Here is a 19,966-nt window from a genome sequence, read left to right as displayed (position 1 = left end):
TATTGCAAAGTAAATTCTTGACTGAATGATAAAACACAGGCTAATTACATCATTGCTGGTTTTCAGATTCTACAATGTGAGATGTTGTACTTCCAGATGGGGGAAAGACACAGTTTTTCCTATTTATTACACTGTGCTTTGCTATGCAATATTGGAAAAGTGAAATTCCAAAATGGATCCTAATCATTTCTATTATAGACTAGAACCAAGACCTGCTGTATTACAACACAAATCTGCAGTTGAACAATATTAATTTTAGCTGCCCCCATCTGTATAATATAATATTGGCCTATAGAATGCTGTGATGACATACCAAATACCACATCATCACATTTAAATTCACATAGCCTATAACTTTTATATTTTCAACTATTTTCTTACAGTCCTGAGCCGTAACGCCACTTTCACTCTGACCAATGTCATCCCCCAAAACCCCAAACTGAACCAGAACTCGTGGAGTCATTATGAGATCAGGCTGAAAAACTTGTTCCAGACAAACTGCTCCAAGCACACATTCTGCTCATTGTAAAATAAATTCTCCTTTTTTCCTTCATTGTTGTGCCATAACACATGCTCTCCTCGGGGTCACATTGATGTCCCAGGTGTCCCTATTTTTGATCAATCTGATACTTTCCAACAGTAAAGAGAGGCATACATTGTCTGTTGAGGTAAAATATAGAAAAGTTGCTTAAAAATGACACAAAGAAAATGGGGCTATACTGGCTCACATGTTAGTCATGAATGGTCTGCATAACAGTGTTTTGACAATTTTATTGTTACCAACCACCAAAAACGGGGATGTCGCAGTTTTTAATTTTGAAAATCTGGTCACCTGAGTGGCACACTGTCATTTACTGAGTAATAAGTCGATTTAATATTTATGGTGACAGGCCTAAGTCCACCAGTTATGTAGATATGTAATGATAATAACTGATGTAGTAATTTATTAATAAAGACACTTGCCAGGACTGTTACTTTTTCAATAATAAATACTGTAAAAACCTTGATATTGAAGACTCCTTGAATGTGAATCCAGGTATTCATAACCTTACTACGTGGTGCCATTTTGAGGACAACTGACCATTAAAAAAATATAATATTTAATTGTGAATTGTTTAATTACTATGGCAATGTTCCTATCTTTTCATCATTCTGGACTCGTGGATTCCAGCCCAGTTTTTGAAGTTATTATAAAGTGGTCTGTATTATTCCTCAAGTAGGCCTAAAAAAACTCCCAGATTAGAGGACAGGAGTATAAGTTACAATCCCTCACTGTTATGCTCTTGGGCAAGACACTTTTGAGTCTGTCATGCATTAGTGGTAGCATTAAACTACACTCTCAGTCCATCTCAACACAGTGGTTGTGTGTATTGCTCTGAGTAAATGTATATGGGTGAGTGTTTGATGGGATTATCTAGGCATTGTCCTTGGTGCACTGAACCCCATTATAGTTTCTCTGATGCCCTCCCCAACCAAGAATGAAATGATGAGGCCTAAATCTCCATTGACTATGAGTGACGACCACTTGGTGTCATTTTCAACTTACTTTAAAGCTACTAAATTATATTCTATGTTATTTTTATTGTAAGAATGTTGATGACAAAAAATGACAGTTCAGTCTCCTAACCAAGCAACGTTTGACAGGTACAGTACATCTTTTTTTGTTTCCAACAGTTAACAGTTCCTTAAAATAAAGGTGCACTATGTCACTTTTCTGGCGAGGGCACTGTTTGTCTCCGTATCTTATTGCTTTACCTGGATTTATAGAGTTATGGGTGTTTTTCGTGTTCAAAAATACCTCGAAAAATATTGTACACTCCACAGATTCTGCTTGTCCTCATGGAGATACAGTAGTGCACACGTTTAATGAAATATTCTTGGTACAAAATAGCAAACCCTCCACTAGAAAAGTTACATAGTGCCCCTTTAAACTATATCTGAAAAACAAACTAGACAATGCAGCATTTTTATAACATTTCTTATCATGTCTTATTATCCTTCATGTCAAATTTGTTTGTAGACTTCAAACCCAACACCAGTTTTACACAGATTTCAACCAGTATCACTTGTACTGGGTCATGGGGTGGTCGGTCCAGGCTGGCAACCTGGAGAGTTTCTGCTCAGTGGCGTCCTCTATTGGCCAACCCCAGGCCTTGAAAAACCCGCTCAGATTCTTGCTCACAGTCTCAGAGAAGGTCACACAGTACAGGTTCATCTTGTCTTTGTTGTTCTTGGGCACATTGGTCATTGTGTGGTAGGCAGCGAATACCTTTTTAATGGAGTCCCAGCCAAACTTCTCTTGGAGCTGCAAAAGAGAAATGCATGAAAATAATCAGTAGGTAAATTATTAGTGGTAGATTTATAAAGGTCAACAATATATGATATATATTTTTAAGTGATTAGAGAATTAAAGGGCCCATACTGCACTATTTTCTGATCTATGGTACAATGTTGTTTCCTCATCAAAAACATACCTGGAGTAATACACAAACCCTGCAACACATGGAAACACCTTGTGATTCCATGTTGTAATGCAGGTGCTCCACTGTGTTTTTAAATTGTAATACGTGGTGCCCAGTGGGAGCTGACGTCACTGTAAACGTCATCAAAACAAAGAGTTGGCAACTCTCATCATGCCATCAAAAATTTACTATTTTGACTTTTTCAAAATAAAACTGGAGAGTGAAGAAAGTACAGAGCTGTACAGAGCAAATGTCGGTGACAGTAAAAACAGCCTGATTCATTAGTCGGTTTCACTTCGTGGAAACTGTCTGACCTCGCAGCATTAGGATTTAAATCCTTGATCTTGGGAATCGATGCCAACACAAAATGTATATCTTCATCTACATCCATCTCGACCGCTTTGTTTACTGTTGTGCTGCACCATAAAAGGGACCCAATCAAGGCTTCACTGATTGCCCGGTGCGTGGTCTACAACTTCCGGGTTCTTGCAAACTGTCTAGTGTATTCCGATTCCTGACCTAGTTGCTGGAGAGAAATGAAATTGAGTGGAGACACTAGGTGGCGCCAGCCTGGCCAGTAAAAACGGATTGATCGGCAATATGGTGTTTTGAATATAAGTGATTAAAAATTACTTAAACATGGACTAATCACTCTAATAAAACCACTGGTGAGTAAATGGTGAATGCTTTACTTGCTAACAGAAAAATAAAGATTAAATTAAGGGAATTATATTTATCCTTCTGTAAAATGATAGGCAAACCTGAAGATAAGTCTCCAAAGCCACAAAAGTGTTCCACTTCGCCAGGTCTCGACCGCCTTTCACATACTCCTTTATTCGATTGCGACGCTTCTCCAGCCGCATGGATGGCTCACACTGTCAGAGATCAGAGGAATACATGTGTTCAAATATGAATTCAAATGTATATCTATTTACCTATACATCGTTTGATTGAAAAATGATCTGTTTCATCATATGTCAAAAGGCCTCTGTTGTCATTCAGCGATGGTTATATTGGGTTCTAAATAATTTTCCACTATGTCACTTTTTGGTTGGGGGTCCGTCACCTGCTTGTTTCTATGGACATGTCATTAGTCTGCCTGGAATGTTTCACAGTATGACATCAAACAGCTCTACCTTACATTTATTCAATTACAGGTAGTGTTATAACTCAAAAAATACATAGATATTGCGGCGTATGTAGCCCAATGCTTATCCCACACGCCGCGGCGGGCTAAGACACGGGGTAAAACACTGTGGACACGTAACTCGGAACAAATGCATATACACGGTACTTGTTTGTCATAGTAGGCATACGCGTTAGAGCACTTACTTTAAAGCTGCTGCCGTCCGTAGCCATGCACCGATACCTTCTATATGCAAATCTTTCCTGTTAAAATACGGTCAACAGAAAGTTGCTCTCCGTGCTCACCCCGCCACCATGATCCAAGGCCTTACACTCAACAGGTGAGCGCGCTCATATATAGGCCACACCACACCCACCGTGCCACCCCCAGACACCGCAGTATAGTGCACATTACTCACGTGAGGAAACCAATAGAAAACCCACGAATGGCTCCTACAATAGAAAAACAGCATTCTGACTGATAGCGGGGTCGCCTTTCCACAGATCTGACCTTTAACTTGATCTGGTTTGGTCTCCATAAAGATAGAAAGTTTATTAATGCCATACTGTGAAACATTCCAGACAAAGCAATAATATCTCGATGAAGAAAAGCAGTTACAGAAGGTTTTCCAGTTTGTTATAGTAAGTCATAGATATTCAAATTCAGTTAAAATTCTACAAAGGCAGATCTTTATAAAAAACTTGGAATATTTTGGGAAGGAAGGAAGTCGATAGGATGAGGCTGCTTGGAGGTGGAGTGACTCATTCCTGGTTCACAGAAGGAAGGGTGACGGCTGTTTTCCATTTAAGATTAGCATTTCTCTGAACATTGCCATACTAATAACTACATGGACTGAGTTCACATCACAACATTCTTAACACCCATATGCCTAATGTCTGTACACTTTCACTAGAATCATTTGGATCATTTCAGCCCTGGAATTGCCAATCTCTACTGAACTAAAGGTAGAAGGTAGACATTAATTGAAAACTGAGCTTTGGAGAAACAGACAGACTAATAATAAATGATTACTCAAACATTTTTACATAAGACCTTTAAATAAACTATTGAGACAAAAACTGATGGTCAAACACATTGATCTTGAACTATGTCAGACTTTTAGACACAAGATTATTAGACATAATTTCTGACAAAAAAAAAAAAAAAAATCAAGGTCTAAGAAGTGAGCATGGACAGACTTCCGCCTCCATCAACTCCAGCTTCAATTGGCCAACTGAAAAAATTGTCACCCCAATGGTCATTTTGGTCTTAAAAATGTTCGCATTAACTCGCTTTACGTGATCCTGGTGTTTTTATTTTGTTATTTTGTCCATAAATAAATTCCTATTCCTAACATTGAACTCTCATCTCCAATTTCGCTCCATAACCGGCCTCCATGAGCTTCATTTGACTGGACCCGAACGCTATGGGTGACATCACTCTTCCATTAAGGCCTCCCACACCCTACAGGATTTTTCAATCTTAGATGATTTTTAAACATGTGACAAAAAGCACACACCACAGTCAAGAGGAGAATCTTATGAGATTTTAAATCTCCAATCGCAGCAGGATATGGATGTATAAGTAAGATGTATGGAATTAAAATAACAGTCAATTGGTCGTCACGCCTCTGCCCCTAACGCTCTGTTTTATTGGCTGTTACTGTAGCATTGCTGATTTTTTGGTGGTTACCATTTGACAGAGCAGCTCAGAGTAACACACGCACAGGCACACACACAAGGAGTGTAGCGTCTTTAAAATCATATCGGGTCAAGCCTCCCTGAACTCGAGGAGAAGCAAATCGCAGCCTAAATCTGGCAAATTTAATGTAGTGTGTGGCAGCCTTTAGGCCACTTTATGCAGTCTATGGTTGAGCCTTTTCTTTGTTATAAAATACAGAGTCATGACACAAACATGAAATACCTCTTCTCTTGGGAATCCTAGCACAGTCTCGTGCACATACAGAGACCACAGGTTGCATGTGCACTCGGTCGTGTGAGGAGGGAATTCCCAGCATCCTCTCTGCTGGTTGTGGCCCAGTTCGTGGATGAAGCCCCAAATAGGTTTGTTTTTTATAAGTTGAGCATTGACGATAGTTTTAGCTGGTTCGCTGAAAGTCATGATGGGGTAGCCTGCATGCATCCAGCCTGAATGAAAAACATACAGAATACAATTTGATAAGACCTTTGGACACAATATAAGTATTTAAATGAGTTAAATAGGTTTTTGGTTCAAATTTGTTTGTCATTCATAATAGGTATTGCTTCTATATTGATTTGTTTACTGGTTGAGAATGAGAGATTGGTAAATAGTTAATAATAACTCTATTGTAGTGTGTCATATCAGAAAATAATATAAATCTAAAAAAAAAAACAAAAAAAAACAAAAAACATTACCATGTGAGATCTGCACATCACAGACAAACCGCTCCTTCCTTTTAAACTTGGGTGGGATAGCAGCCAGGTCTGCAATGCCCCTCATGATCCTGTCCCAGAGAGCTGCCAACTCATCAGGACGCTCCAGGTTCCGCACCACCTCAGAGGGCACAGCCAGGATGATGTTCTCAAACTCCAGCTCTGCCCAGGGAGAGGGCGCCGTACGGAGCAGCTGCCAGTCCAACAGAGACGTCACTCCTGGGGGACAAAAAGAGGGTCCTTAAAGCGCTCTTCATTACAATGCACTTTACATGATTAGATTTAAGATTTTACTACAAGCTTGCCAAGTTTTTCTGTTTAAATTATTTCAGTACTTTATAGTTTTACCTGTTGGACATGGGCAGCTGATATGACACGGTATATATGCACTACCACTCACTCACTTTTTTTCTTCTATTTTTTTTCTTACTAATTTCTACATTTTAGATATACATCAGATATATTAACCAAGATAAATGTACTTATTTAGTAAAGAAAGAAACTAAATTGATACATTTTGACAAAGTAAATGGTGGCTAGTTTGAGGACTTAGTTATAAAATATTTCAAAAAAGATACTTAGTATTAGTTACTTTAATTCCATATATCTTTGTACATTTTATGTCTTCTGTATGTATAGAAAATGCAAAAATTTGTAAAAAGTAAAAAAACATTGAATGAGAGGATGAATCCAAACTTTCGACTAGCAGTGTACAATAGTTATTTCCATAACTACCTAGTAACCATACTGTAAACAAGGGCCAACACTCGCATTATGTAACATTTATTTAATAGTCATGAACTGAATTTAATTTAAAAAATATCACAATTCATTTGTGCTCTCTGTCTGAGAGTAGGCAAACAACGGTTTACAGGTTTAACAGCGTTTGCATAGTACAATCTAGTCAGTGTTGATCATAAGTACATAGATGTCGTGAGAGAGAATGATTTTCAGTTCTGATACAGACAGTATTTGAATATTTCCTATACAAACAAAGTGTTGTTTGATCTGACTGAGTACCAGACTACATGTGGTACAACTGTCAGTTTAAACTGTAGAATGTGACTGTGAGGATTGGATATGAACACAATGGATAATTATGCATATATGTTTTATTTATACAACTTTTTTTTAAGTACACTATGTCATTTTTCTCGTTAAAGGTCTGGAGATGATATTGCTTTATCTAAAATGTTTCACAGTATGTTTCAGTAATGTCTCCTATGAGACAACGAGACAGGTTACATGACAGATCTGTGCAGAGGTGAACCTGCTCATTGTATTTTTCAAAGTATTTTCAGCTATAAAAACAACTGCAGTTGTATAAATATAAGTTAGACAAGTTTGATGACTTACTATAGAGCATTCTAGACAAAGCAATAACATTTCCACAGAGATTAGAAGGTGGCAGACACTGTTGGTGCCATTTTCTATGTTGCAGTTTAGGCCCAGATTCAGTTCAGATTCAGATTAATATTATAATTTATTTTATATGTAGTGACTGCATGTCATAGCATATTTAGGATTACATTACAGTACTATATTTGATCATTTGTATTTAATGTAATTTTAATTTAGTTTGAATTAGTTTAGATTAATTAGTGTAGAATTTCCAGATGTATAGTCAATAGGAGCTGGCACTTTGAGCTCGCGCATGGGTGTAAGGGAAAACCATTAGTCTGTTTTTCCTTGTGTGAAAATTTCAGTAAAGACGGGGTGAACACACTGTTTTCTATCGTCATTAAAACCTAAACACGAGTAGACTCGTTCTTTCCGTCTGAAAGTGGTTAATTTAATGAATACGAAAAGGAGAACTCACAGAACACAAGAAGGGAAATTTAGCCACTACAGACACTCTATCAGAAAAGTTACATACTACACCTTTAAGCTTTGCTATAGTTTAATATAACTGTTTATGAATCTTCAACATTATCCAAGTTTTTTTCTTATAGTTATTTTTCATTCTGATTTAGGTTGATCTAAATAGTACAAGGTGATCCTGGTGTGAACAATTATACTAAATTTGGATTCAAGAAACGACCATAAAAATATAACCATGATTACACTCACCTGATTTATAGTATGGAGCAGGTACAGCCATTTGAACTACGACCTCCGCTCCTTGCACCTGAGTTTTAGGTGGAGCCACCAGGTAAATGAGCCCCCCCCAAAGGTTGTGCACCTGCATCATCTCTGAAGTGACTGGGAACCTCTCACAGACACATGGAGCCCTCTTCAACACTGCGGCATTCACAAGACTGTCTGTCTGGCATCCAATCTGCACCTGCAAATGTATGGAAAATAGTTGTTCATAACTAATGTAACTACGGTAGTATGATTACATGATAACTATATGTTTGTTAGTATACTGTACATTCCAGCCCTTGTTGACGATGCTTGTTGGTATGGATATGTAGGTTTTCATCCCAGGAGACAGATACAGGCCCGTGCTCACCCACTCTGCTCCACCTGATAGAAATGTTATCGAAAACAGATTTGATTCAGTACAGAAAAACAAAAATATTCTTAAAAACATACCTAGAGTTGTGTTTAGTTTCATTTATGCATGTTTGAGTATCCTTTATTTTTAGTCTGTCTACATTTCCTAAGCTCAAAATGCTCCGTTCTGCCTTGTGATGTCTTGAAGCAGTAGTTTTCAAGTTAACAGCTACTTTTTTACCTTTTGTTCTGTAGAGTTTGACAATTCAAGGGCTTTGATTGTCCAAGTGATCCTATGGAGTTTAAAGACACAGTGGAGCACTTCCTGTATTACCACAATGACATCACAAGGTAGAATGTTTTCTGTTTGAAGAAGAACTGAGCCTAAATATGCAGGGTTTATGTGTTAAACATGTGTGAATGAAATAAAACAAAACTCCAGGTCTGTTTGTGATGAGGAAACAACATTAGAACATAGATCAGAAAACAGCATAATATGGATCCTTTAACAGTCTCCATCCATATCATAACTGTATATACTTGTACCTGCAGTGTCTACGCTTATGTTGACCCTGTAGTTGTAAACGACCGGTAGCATGGGATTGTTTTTGATGAGATAGGGCAGGAGTTCTTCTTTGTTTGGGTAGACCTTATACACCTCTGTCCCAACATGCAACAGAAACTTGTCTCTGGGAGTTTTCACAGGGCAGCTCTGACATGCCTACAACAAAAACAATATTAAAATGAGGTTGTGCAAGTTCTATAAGGAGAAGAAATGTTCTGGCTTGCTAATTATCGTTGATTGTAGTGAAAATAGCAGAGAAGACATTGTAATCACTGTGAGAAAAATGAAAAATCTTTATAGGTTGTCAGTTAGTCACAGTGAAAATTGGTCAAAAATATATGGTGCATAGTCAATTTCACAGAAGCAATATGAGGGAATAAAGTGTACAGAGGAGTAGTGTCTTGCCCAATGGCACAACAACTATATGAATTTGTTAGTGGGATTCAAACCTCCAACAACAGCTCTACTTATGCAGCTGAGATCTTATGTATGTTAGAATCAGGGACTTTCCTCAGAAAACAATTTCTTTAATTTTCACTTGGGAATCTTTAAAGGTGAACTTGGAAAACGCCACCTTGTGATGTCATGTGGTAATACAGGAAGTACTCCACTGTGTTTTTACATTTACAACATTACAACATGGCTTAAAGCTCACAAAAGTCAATTTTGTGTGATATAGACCTTTAAACTTACCTCTGGCATTCCACATTTCTTTTATCAACTTCTGTGAAGGTGCTGAGGATCTGCTTGTAGTTGTTGTTGCTTGAATCCAGTCGCAGGTAGGTGGTGCAATCTTGGCTCAGTTTTTTCAGCCACTCTTCTTCGTGTTTAGCCAGCTGCTCGCCTTTAGTCACATGACCAGCGAACTTATGCAGGATGTGTCTGAAGTGGTACGTGTTTTTGATGGCCTGGCTGGGAACTGGAGGCTTATAGGCCCCGTCTGTAATGTACTTCTCCAACAGAGTCATGCCCATTTTGTTCAAGATCTTGTTTCCTAAAGGAGTACAATGGAACATATTACGTCACATAGAAAAATAATATTTATATATATTTTTTATTAGTTTAATTACATTTCTATTAGTTATTATTATTATAGTTTTGTTTTTTGTTTAATTATATATATTATGAATATTTTTTATTAAGCTGGAGGAAAAATGTGATAAAAATAAACCAAACAAAAACACATATATACTGTGTCTACTGTAATGTGTCAACAAAGAATATAATAATTATATCACATAGAAAAATAGACCAAAGTTACAAGGAATATAAAAGCAAGTGCAAAATTTATTAATTTATTAGCAATGTCACAATATATTTTAGTGTTTTGATTAGTGTGAAGGACTGTCACTATTCAATGATTATTATGGATTACACCAAGAAAAACAACAAGGAAATTTTAAAGGCCTTGATTAAAGTCCTTGCTTCTTCCCCCTATATTTGAGCAAAACGTCTTCCCCCAGTACAGTTATATTGTATAAGTAGCTGCTCAAAAGTTTGCCCTATACTCTCTGCATCTGATTAGAAAGAGTGATGAGGAAACAACATTATGACATAGATTATAAAATTGCGTAATATAAGCCCTTTAAAGCTAGTATAGCAATTATGTAGTCCTAGTTTAGACTTGGTTCAGACCTATATCCTATATCCACATCTGTTTAAGTCTCTGCGGCTAATCCTTGTGTCTGTGCATGCAAGCCTAGATCTCCAAACCCCTGCTGTGATTGGTGGGTTCAGTTGAAGCTGGCACCCAGTTCCTCCCTAGCTGATTGGTGGAAAACCTTAACACCTGGCCAATCCTGGGCCTACCCCTGCAGCACCAGCCCCATAAAGGATCCGGCCCCTGCCACTCATGGCAGCTGTTCTGTCTGTGGACTGCATGTCATTTGCTGTGTCTCTTGTGTTGCACTTAATAATTTTGTAGTTGAGACACTAGTAGTTCTTGCGACTTAGTTTGGAGACTGGTTTTGTATTTCTGTTATTTCTGTTATTGTCATTTTGTATACTGTTTTTGATAGCCTACTTTTAGTTATACTAGTTAGTTTGCCACTCTGTTTAGAGCCTCTTTTTTTAATCATTGTAAATATCAGCTTTTGTTAGTTTTACCTTAACAGTTTTTTTTTTTTTTTTTTATAAATTACCACTTTAGTTTTACCATTTTTACATCTTGGTTATTTTGTTACTTCCCCTGTCCCTAGCAGAGCTGGGTTCTAACAGGTTTAGACCTGGTTTAGATCTGGTGGTATTTGGTGTGAAATGTTTCTTTCTCAATGAATGGGTAATGTTAATATAATGTGACACAAAAAGTCTGATTAAAAAAAACTTTTAATATATTTTTGCTTTTTTGGTGGAGGGTCCATATTGACATCTTCGTGTGTGTGTTATTTACCCCATGTGCTATTTTTAGGGTTTCCAGCTTTAGGACTTTAGGTCCCGCTCTCCTAAAACATCATCACTGTTTCAAGTTGATTTAGAGAGCACAGCTATTTAATGTTGAAAATGCTATTCTATTTTATAAATAATGAATTTTCATTGTGGTGTCTTTCTCCTCAAACATCTTGAGAAGGTCTGCTGCTTCAGGTTGATTAAGAAAGTACTATTATTTACTGTTGAAAATTCTTTTCTCTTGCATAAAGAATACATTTTCATTGTGGTACCCCTTTCCTAAACCAGCTTGACAAGGTCTGTTGTGTCAGGTTGATTTAGAAAGTACTATTATTTAATGATGAAAATCCTATTCTGTTGTATAAAGAATTAATTTTCATCCCTCTCCTGATTCAGGTGATTCAGGTTACCTGATTCAGGTCGATTTAGTAAGGTTAATTTAGTAACAGCAGAAACAAGTCTATAATTGCAAGTTGTTGTTTTTATTGTGGTGTGGAAAATTTTGACACAGGTATATCTAGTTTGTCTGCAATCTTGACCTAATCCTATTAATCTCCATGTAAGAACACTCCTCATTTATCTCCTTACACGTGTTTTGTTTTTTTCCAGTTCTGTATGCCAGTAACCAGACAAAGTAATAGAGATACTGATAGAGAAGTTATGGTCCAACACTGTACATACCTGCAAACTCAGTCATATAATTCTTGTCTTTGTGAGTTTGGGCCCAGTGCCATGAGTGTCCTCCCAGTAGCAGGCCTCCTCCCTCAGCCACAAACTCATGGATCTGCTGTATCTCGTCTTTCCTTGTAGGCCGTGCACACATACACGCTCAGGTCCTTACGAAGCGTAGTCTTCTCACAGTTAAGGCCAAATTTCTTGAAGACTTCGTAGGCCTGGTTCAGCCCTGGCACAACCCCGATGACGCCCTGCCTGCCCTCGTCCAGCCAGTGCAGGGCATTGGTGAAGAAGGGGGCAAGAGTCTGTCCAAAAACAATAAATAATATAGTAATGTAGTTTATAGTTTATTTAGAATTTTGGCAAGTAATACACAAATAAAACATGTATTTAATGAGACAAATCAGCAAGGATCGATCCCTAGGTTTCAGAATGATAAGAGATTAGGACTGTTGCCATAGCAATAAACAATACTTTTTTTTTTTTTTAATTTGAAGACATTTTGCAGACAATTGTGAAGAATTATTATCTTTTAAAAAAATAATGTAATACTATAACTAGGAATGCATCGGTCCAGCTTTTTCTGTTCCGATACTGATGTCGATACTTTTTCAAGTATCTGCTAAATCTATATAGCCAATATCAACCGATATCAGCTGATATTATTATATTATGAGAAACTGAAAATATTATTTATTTCCTTTAAACACGGCTTTACACACAAGTTTAATATTATGAGACGTTTTGGGGATTAACAAAGACGTAAAGGTGCACTGTGTAACTTTTCTGCTGGAGGGTCCGCAGTATGGAAATAAACTTTGTAATCATAATAGAATGGTAAGAATTCATGTTTCTGAGGAATTTTTGAATTTTGTAATTGAACAACTGCAAGAGAGATATGTTTAATGTCATACTGTGGAACATCTCAGGCAAAGACAAAGACATCTCCATGGAAATAAAGCAAGGAGAGAACCCTCCACCTTAGAAGTTACATAGTGCACCTTCAATTCATAATGAACAAATGTGATTAATTATACAGCCATAATTATAATTTTACACTTCTCTACCTCTCTTTTCATCAGTCCTTCATGTGAGATCACCACCACTCTCCCCTGTCCGTAGTAGGCTCCGGCCAGAAAAGCTCGTCCGTCTGGGGTGGTCCCAATGGGGAAAGCCAGAGATCCATGGATCAGAATCTCAGACGCCACCACGCCATTCATCAGGTCAAACTCTGAGACGCCCTGGAGCAAGAAGTCCAGGTCGTCCTCAAAATCTCTCCCAACTCTGAAGTGTATAAAGCAAAATATATGGAATGTAAATCTTACATTTCATGAAATATATTACTTGTCAGATTAAATCTGAAGAAGACAATGGAGAACAACACCTGAAAGTAGATGTAAGTAGAGATTTCAGATTTTAGACTTTATTTTTACAATTTGTTTAATATTCAGTATTCTAAAGGTACACAATGTAAGTCTTTTGTTGGAAGGTTTGCCACATGCGATATATGACATCAATCTGAGACAAGTTACTGTTGAGATCAGTGGAGAGGCAAGCCCTATTAGTAAGAATGCATGCTTTTTAAAGTAATTTTTAAAATAGTTTAGGTAAATATATTGCAATGCAACACTGTGGAAGATAACAGGAAAAGTAATAGCTTCTCTTGGAGACTTGCCAGTGTCAGACCCTCCACCAGAAAAGTTACATAGTCTGCAAATGTATGTCTACTTATTTAGCTGACTTGGGCGATTTTTGTAGTAAATTTCAATATATATTGAACTCATTTGGTCATTGTGCCCCATATACACACATACACATGCACACACACACAGGCACATACACATATACACACATATATGAATAATCTTAAGAACTTACACAACAGACATCCAGGAGGCAGGGATTTGGGGATAGACAGGGATGATCTCTGCGTCTGCTTTGTGTTTGGAGAAGTAGACTCCAGTCACTCCGGACACTTTATTCCCCGAAAACTGCAGCAGCGTATTGTCTTTGGGGTGTTGCGATGCCCATGACCAGCTCTGCCCCCCGATCAGCACCCCTCCTCCACATTTCATAAACTCTATAATGTCTTTGGCTTTCCCCTCTACATTGTATGCATCAGTTACATACACCCCAATGCCTTGACCACTGCTAAAATCATTCATGACTTTAAACTGGAATTTAGAATGGAGCTTTTCTGCAACGTGTTTGGAATACACATGAACACCAACAGGCTGCGATTTCCCCTGGTTCAGCCAATTTATAGTGTTCTCAACCAAAGCTGGCTGCGTACCCAAAAAACCTTCATGCCCTAGAACAACAATGCGACCAGAACCGTACATAGAAGCCGCTAGAACTACTTGACCGTGACTGTTCATCGCCAATGGAAATGCGTCATCTCCAGTTAAAACCAGGTCACATGGGACATTGGAACCACGGAGATCCAGCTGTTTAATTCCTCTCATTATGGAGACGTAGGCATTTTCCAGATTGGATTGTGAATGTGAGGAAGGCATAGTGACTGAATGATAGTGTGTACTACAAGCAGCTAAACTGGAGGGTCACAGAGGTGGGTGGTTCACTGCATGATCTGAAAAAACGAGAAATAGACAATTTTATAAGAACATTATTAAAAGTGTAAAGACAATACAGCAATAGTAGTAGTAGTAGTAGTAGTAGTAGTAGTAGTAGTAGTAGTAGTAGTAGTAGTTGTTGTAGTTGTAGCTCTAGTCAGGACAGACAGAAATGTGGGCTGCTCTAATATAAATTAATAGGAAGAGGGTCCAATTCTGGTAGTAGTAGTAATAGTAGTGGTAGTAGTAGATGTTGTTGTAGCTGTAGTAGTAGTAATAGCAGTAGTTGTAGTAGTAATAGTAGTAGATGTAGTTGTACTAGAAGTAGTTGTAGTAGCAACAGTAGTAGATGTAGTAGTAATAGCAGAAGTTGTAGTAGAAATAGTAGTAATAGTAGTAGTAGTCGTCATAGTTGTAGTAGCAGAAGTAGTAGCTGTAGTAGTAGTAATAGCAGTAGTTGTAGTAGAAGTAGTAGTAGTCCTTGTAGTAGCAGAAGTAGTTAGCTGTAATAGTAGTAATAGCAGTAGTTGTAGTAGTAACAGTAGTTGATGGAATAGTAATAACAGTAGTTGTAGTAGTAACAGTAGTAGATGTAGTAGTAATAGCAGTAGTACCAGTAGTAGTAGTAGCAGTAGTAGTAATAGCAGTCGTAGTAGTAGCTGTAGTAGTAGAAGTAGTAGCCGTAGTAGTAGTAATAGCAGTAGTTGTAGTAGTAACAGTAATAGATGTAGTAGTAATAGCAGTAGTAGTAGTAGTCATAGTAGCTGTAGCTGTAGTAGTAGTAGTTGTAGCTGTTGTAGTAGTAATAGCAGTAGTTGTAGTAGTAGTAGTAGTAGTAGTAGTTGTTGTAGTAACAGTAATAGATGTAGTAGTAATAGCAGTTGTAGTAGTAGCTAGTAGTAGTAAGTAGTAGCTGTAGTAGTAGTAGTAATAGCAGTAGTTGTAGTAGTAACAGTAATAGATGTAGTAGTAATAGCAGTAGTAGTAGTAGTCATAGTAGCTGTAGCTGTAGTAGTAGTAGTTGTAGCTGTTGTAGTAGTAATAGCAGTAGTTAGTAGTAGTAGTAGTAGTAGTAGTTCTTGTAGTAACAGTAATAGTTGTAGTAGTAATAGCAGTGTAGTAGTAGCTGTAGTAGTAGAAGTAGTAGCTGTAGTAGTAGTAATAGCAGTAGTTGTAGTAGTAACAGTAATAGTGTAGTAGTAATAGCAGTAGTAGTAGTCAGTAGCTGTAGTAGTAGTAGTAGCTGTTGTAGTAGTAATAGCAGTAGTTGTAGTAGTAGTAGTAGTAGTCAGTAGTTGTAGTGTAGTAGAAATAGTAGCTGTAGTAGTAGTGTAGCTGTAATAGTAGTAATAGCAGTAGTTGTAGTAGTAATAGTAGTAGATGTAGTAGTAAAGCAGTATAGTAACAGTAGAAATAGCAGCAGCAGTAGTAGTTGTAGCTGTTGTTGTAGTAGTAATAGTAGTAGTAGATATAGCAGTAATAAAAGTAGTTGCAGTAGTGACAGTAGTAGAGATAGTAGTAATAGCAGTAGTTGTAGTAGTAATAGTAGTAGATGTAGTAATAATAGCAGTAGTTATAGTAACAGTAGTAGAAATAGAAGCAGCAGTAGTAGTTGTAGCTGTTGTAGTAGTAGTAATAGTAGTAATAGTAATAGATATAGATATAGCAGTAATAAAAGTAGTTGCAGTAGTGATAGTAGTAGAGATAGTAGTAATAGCAGTAGTTGTAGTATTAACAGTAGTTGAAGCTTTAGTAGAAGTTATTGTAACAGAAATAGCAGGGTAGCTGTAGTAGTAGTAATAGCAGTAGTTGTAGTAGTAATAGTAGTAGATGTAGTTGTACAGAAGTAGTTGTAGTAGCAACAGTAGTAGATGTAGTAGTAATAGCAGTTGTAGTAGAAATAGTAGTAATAGTAGTAGTAGTCGTCATAGTTGTAGTAGCAGAAGTAGTAGTGTAGTAGTAGTAATAGCAGTAGTTGTAGTAGAAGTAGTAGTAGTCCTTGTAGTAGCAGAAGTAGTTAGCTGTAATAGTAGTAATAGCAGTAGTTGTAGTAGTAACAGTAGTTGATGGAATAGTAATAACAGTAGTTGTAGTAGTAACAGTAGTAGATGTAGTAGTAATAGCAGTAGTACCAGTAGTAGTAGTAGCAGTAGTAGTAATAGCAGTCGTAGTAGTAGCTGTAGTAGTAGAAGTAGTAGCCGTAGTAGTAGTAATAGCAGTAGTTGTAGTAGTAACAGTAATAGATGTAGTAGTAATAGCAGTAGTAGTAGTAGTCATAGTAGCTGTAGCTGTAGTAGTAGTAGTTGTAGCTGTTGTAGTAGTAATAGCAGTAGTTGTAGTAGTAGTAGTAGTAGTAGTAGTTGTTGTAGTAACAGTAATAGATGTAGTAGTAATAGCAGTTGTAGTAGTAGCTGTAGTAGTAGAAGTAGTAGCTGTAGTAGTAGTAATAGCAGTAGTTGTAGTAGTAACAGTAATAGATGTAGTAGTAATAGCAGTAGTAGTAGTAGTCATAGTAGCTGTAGCTGTAGTAGTAGTAGTTGTAGCTGTTGTAGTAGTAATAGCAGTAGTTGTAGTAGTAGTAGTAGTAGTCATAGTAGTTGTAGCTGTAGTAGTAGAAATAGTAGCTGTAGTAGTAATAGTGTAGCTGTAATAGTAGTAATAGCAGTAGTTGTAGTAGTAATAGTAGTAGATGTAGTAGTAATAGCAATAGTTATAGTAACAGTAGTAGAAATAGCAGCAGCAGTAGTAGTTGTAGCTGTTGTTGTAGTAGTAATAGTAGTAGTAGATATAGCAGTAATAAAAGTAGTTGCAGTAGTGACAGTAGTAGAGATAGTAGTAATAGCAGTAGTTGTAGTAGTAATAGTAGTAGATGTAGTAATAATAGCAGTAGTTATAGTAACAGTAGTAGAAATAGAAGCAGCAGTAGTAGTTGTAGCTGTTGTAGTAGTAGTAATAGTAATAGATATAGATATAGCAGTAATAAAAGTAGTTGCAGTAGTGATAGTAGTAGAGATAGTAGTAATAGCAGTAGTTGTAGTATTAACAGTAGTTGAAGCTTTAGTAGAAGTTATTGTAACAGAAATAGCAGGGACAGAAGCAATAGTAGTAGCATTTTTTAAGTAGCATACTTTATAAGCAGTATCATAATTTGCATTTTAGCAATTCCATTTACTCCCACTTGAGTAAAATATACATTATATTTTATTTTGCAGTAAAAATACTTCCCACAAATAATTTAAATTTAGATTATGAAGCTTTGAGTTGAGACTATAAATTATATTGTATTGGTTACATGGAATATTTAATTGGTTGAATGGCAATTTCCACTCAAAAAATCCATTGGTGTAAGAGACAATATAAGGGGAATGGAAAGTTACGTATTGAAATAAGTCTGAAACACCATTAAACAACTGAAGAAAACAATACTAAAATGAAGATAAATATAATCTAGAAATATTTTTTGCAGTGCAGTTTAAGCATATACACAGTAGAGTCTGCAATCATAATATGTATAAAAAGGAATCATTAATTTGAAGTCGTATACGTACCTGGAGTTGCTATAGGGACAGCGTCACATGGCAGCAATGATTTTAGACCAGGAACCACTGACCTAACAATAACAACAAAAAGGAGGAGTTATTTGTTTAGCCACACCCCAGTCAAGCTCCGATGGTTTTACAGCACTGCACCAGTATAACCAGTATACACCCAGGTGCCTGCAAACAAACCGGTTTAGCAACTTCACCAGTTGTTTTATAGTTGTAGGTAGTTTAGTGGAATAGTACCTGATATGAAGTGGCAAGTTGTGGAAAAAGGATTATAAGTAGAAGTAGCCATCCATCCATCTTCTTCTGCTTATCCAGGGCTGGATCACGGGAGGAGCAGTCTAACCGGGCTCTCCAGAGTGTTCCCAGGCCAGCTTAGAGATATAGTCCCTCCAGGAAGGTGTCCTAGAGGAGTCCGGAACAAATGCCCGAGCCTCAGCTGCTCCTCTACTTCAAGCTTCTCACGTGTGACTGAGCTCCTCATCCTATCTCTAAGGGAGCTCCCAGCAACCCTGCACCGTGTTCCATATTGTCCTTTCAGTCATTACTCAAAGCTCATGACCATTAAGGTTTTTTCATCTAGGTTACAAAACCACGTGACCTGGTGTTTATGTCGCCATATTGGAGCTCAAACTATCCATCTGGACCAATGTGTAGTATTTGTGTGCGATAAAATTTGAATTGAATAACAATGGTTTTGACCTGTGTTGCTACTGGATGTTCTGTCATCCAAACAATCTGCTAAAGGAGGCCAAAGTATCTTTCTATCGGATCCTGGCAGATAAAAATTACAGACAGAAGAGGATAGCGACATAAAAAGAAGGATGGAGCTCACTAAGTACAATCATCTGTGTAGTCAACATTTCATTTCTTTTGAGGGACCATCTCTAAACAAACGAAGAAGAGATTTACACAAAATGAAATGATAGATACCAAAAGAATTTTTTTCTCGTAGGTATGAAGAATGATGACCCACTTTCACCATCTTATGTCCATCATTATTCACATACACCTCATCGCCAGTGAAAGCCAAAGCAAAACGTTTGCTTATTTCCTATGAAAGAAGATCTAACATGAAAAAACAGATCCTGGAGGTTGAGCAAAGAGCGAGCGGTGATTAAACTAACAAAGCGCTCTGTCGGAATTAGACTGGGATCTATTCCACAACCCATGAGAAAGACTTTAGCTTTATACCTTTCTAATTACGGCTGATCTAACGAGCTGGCGATTTCGGCCAGTTTTATGTTGTTTGCACTGTTTAAAGTCGTCCTGATTATATTGTAAACTGAATCACATCATCCGGATCAACCTCCAGTATGGACACCAAAACATTAAATCATGTGACTGCGAATAGGTGAGGACAGGAAAGTATACAGGAAGTAGCAGTGTGTTAAAATGAATACTTCTAGAGAGAGAGAGAGATACTTCAGGGAGGGAAATTCTAAGGAAGATTTTAATTTGTTTCATCAGATTTCGAATTTTAAATGCTGCTGAATTTGTCCCTTTGCATGTTTTAACTCTGAGAAAAACATGTTTGAATAATTTTTATTCTGAATTTTAGGGATTTTAAGTGTTTGAATTTTGACTGTTGAATATGAGGGCTTGAATATATTTGTGCTGAATATTTAAAAGGTGAATTATTTATTCTGAATTTTAGAGTGTCGAAGCAATAGATCCAGAGTGATCCGATCCAGAGTGATCCGATCTAATTTAATAACAAGCAGGAAATGTTGTAGTGATTGGTCAGAATTATCCTCATCACAACATCATCTCTTTTTTTTT

At 37.1% G+C, this 19,966-nt stretch overlaps 1 pseudogene; it reads right to left on the bottom strand.

The window, feature by feature from the left end:
- Positions 1–800: 800 nt before the first annotated feature.
- LOC129407226 (TRPM8 channel-associated factor homolog) lies at positions 801–19,884 on the bottom strand (annotated as a pseudogene).
- Positions 19,885–19,966: the final 82 nt, after the last annotated feature.

Source organism: Boleophthalmus pectinirostris, unplaced genomic scaffold (assembly GCF_026225935.1).
Source record: "Boleophthalmus pectinirostris isolate CB_2022bp ecotype Guang Dong unplaced genomic scaffold, ASM2622593v1 HiC_scaffold_9, whole genome shotgun sequence".
NCBI classification, from domain to species: Eukaryota; Metazoa; Chordata; class Actinopteri; order Gobiiformes; family Gobiidae; genus Boleophthalmus; species Boleophthalmus pectinirostris.
The sequence above is the reverse complement of the archived record's forward strand: the minus strand, read 5'-3'. Positions and strand labels throughout refer to the sequence as shown.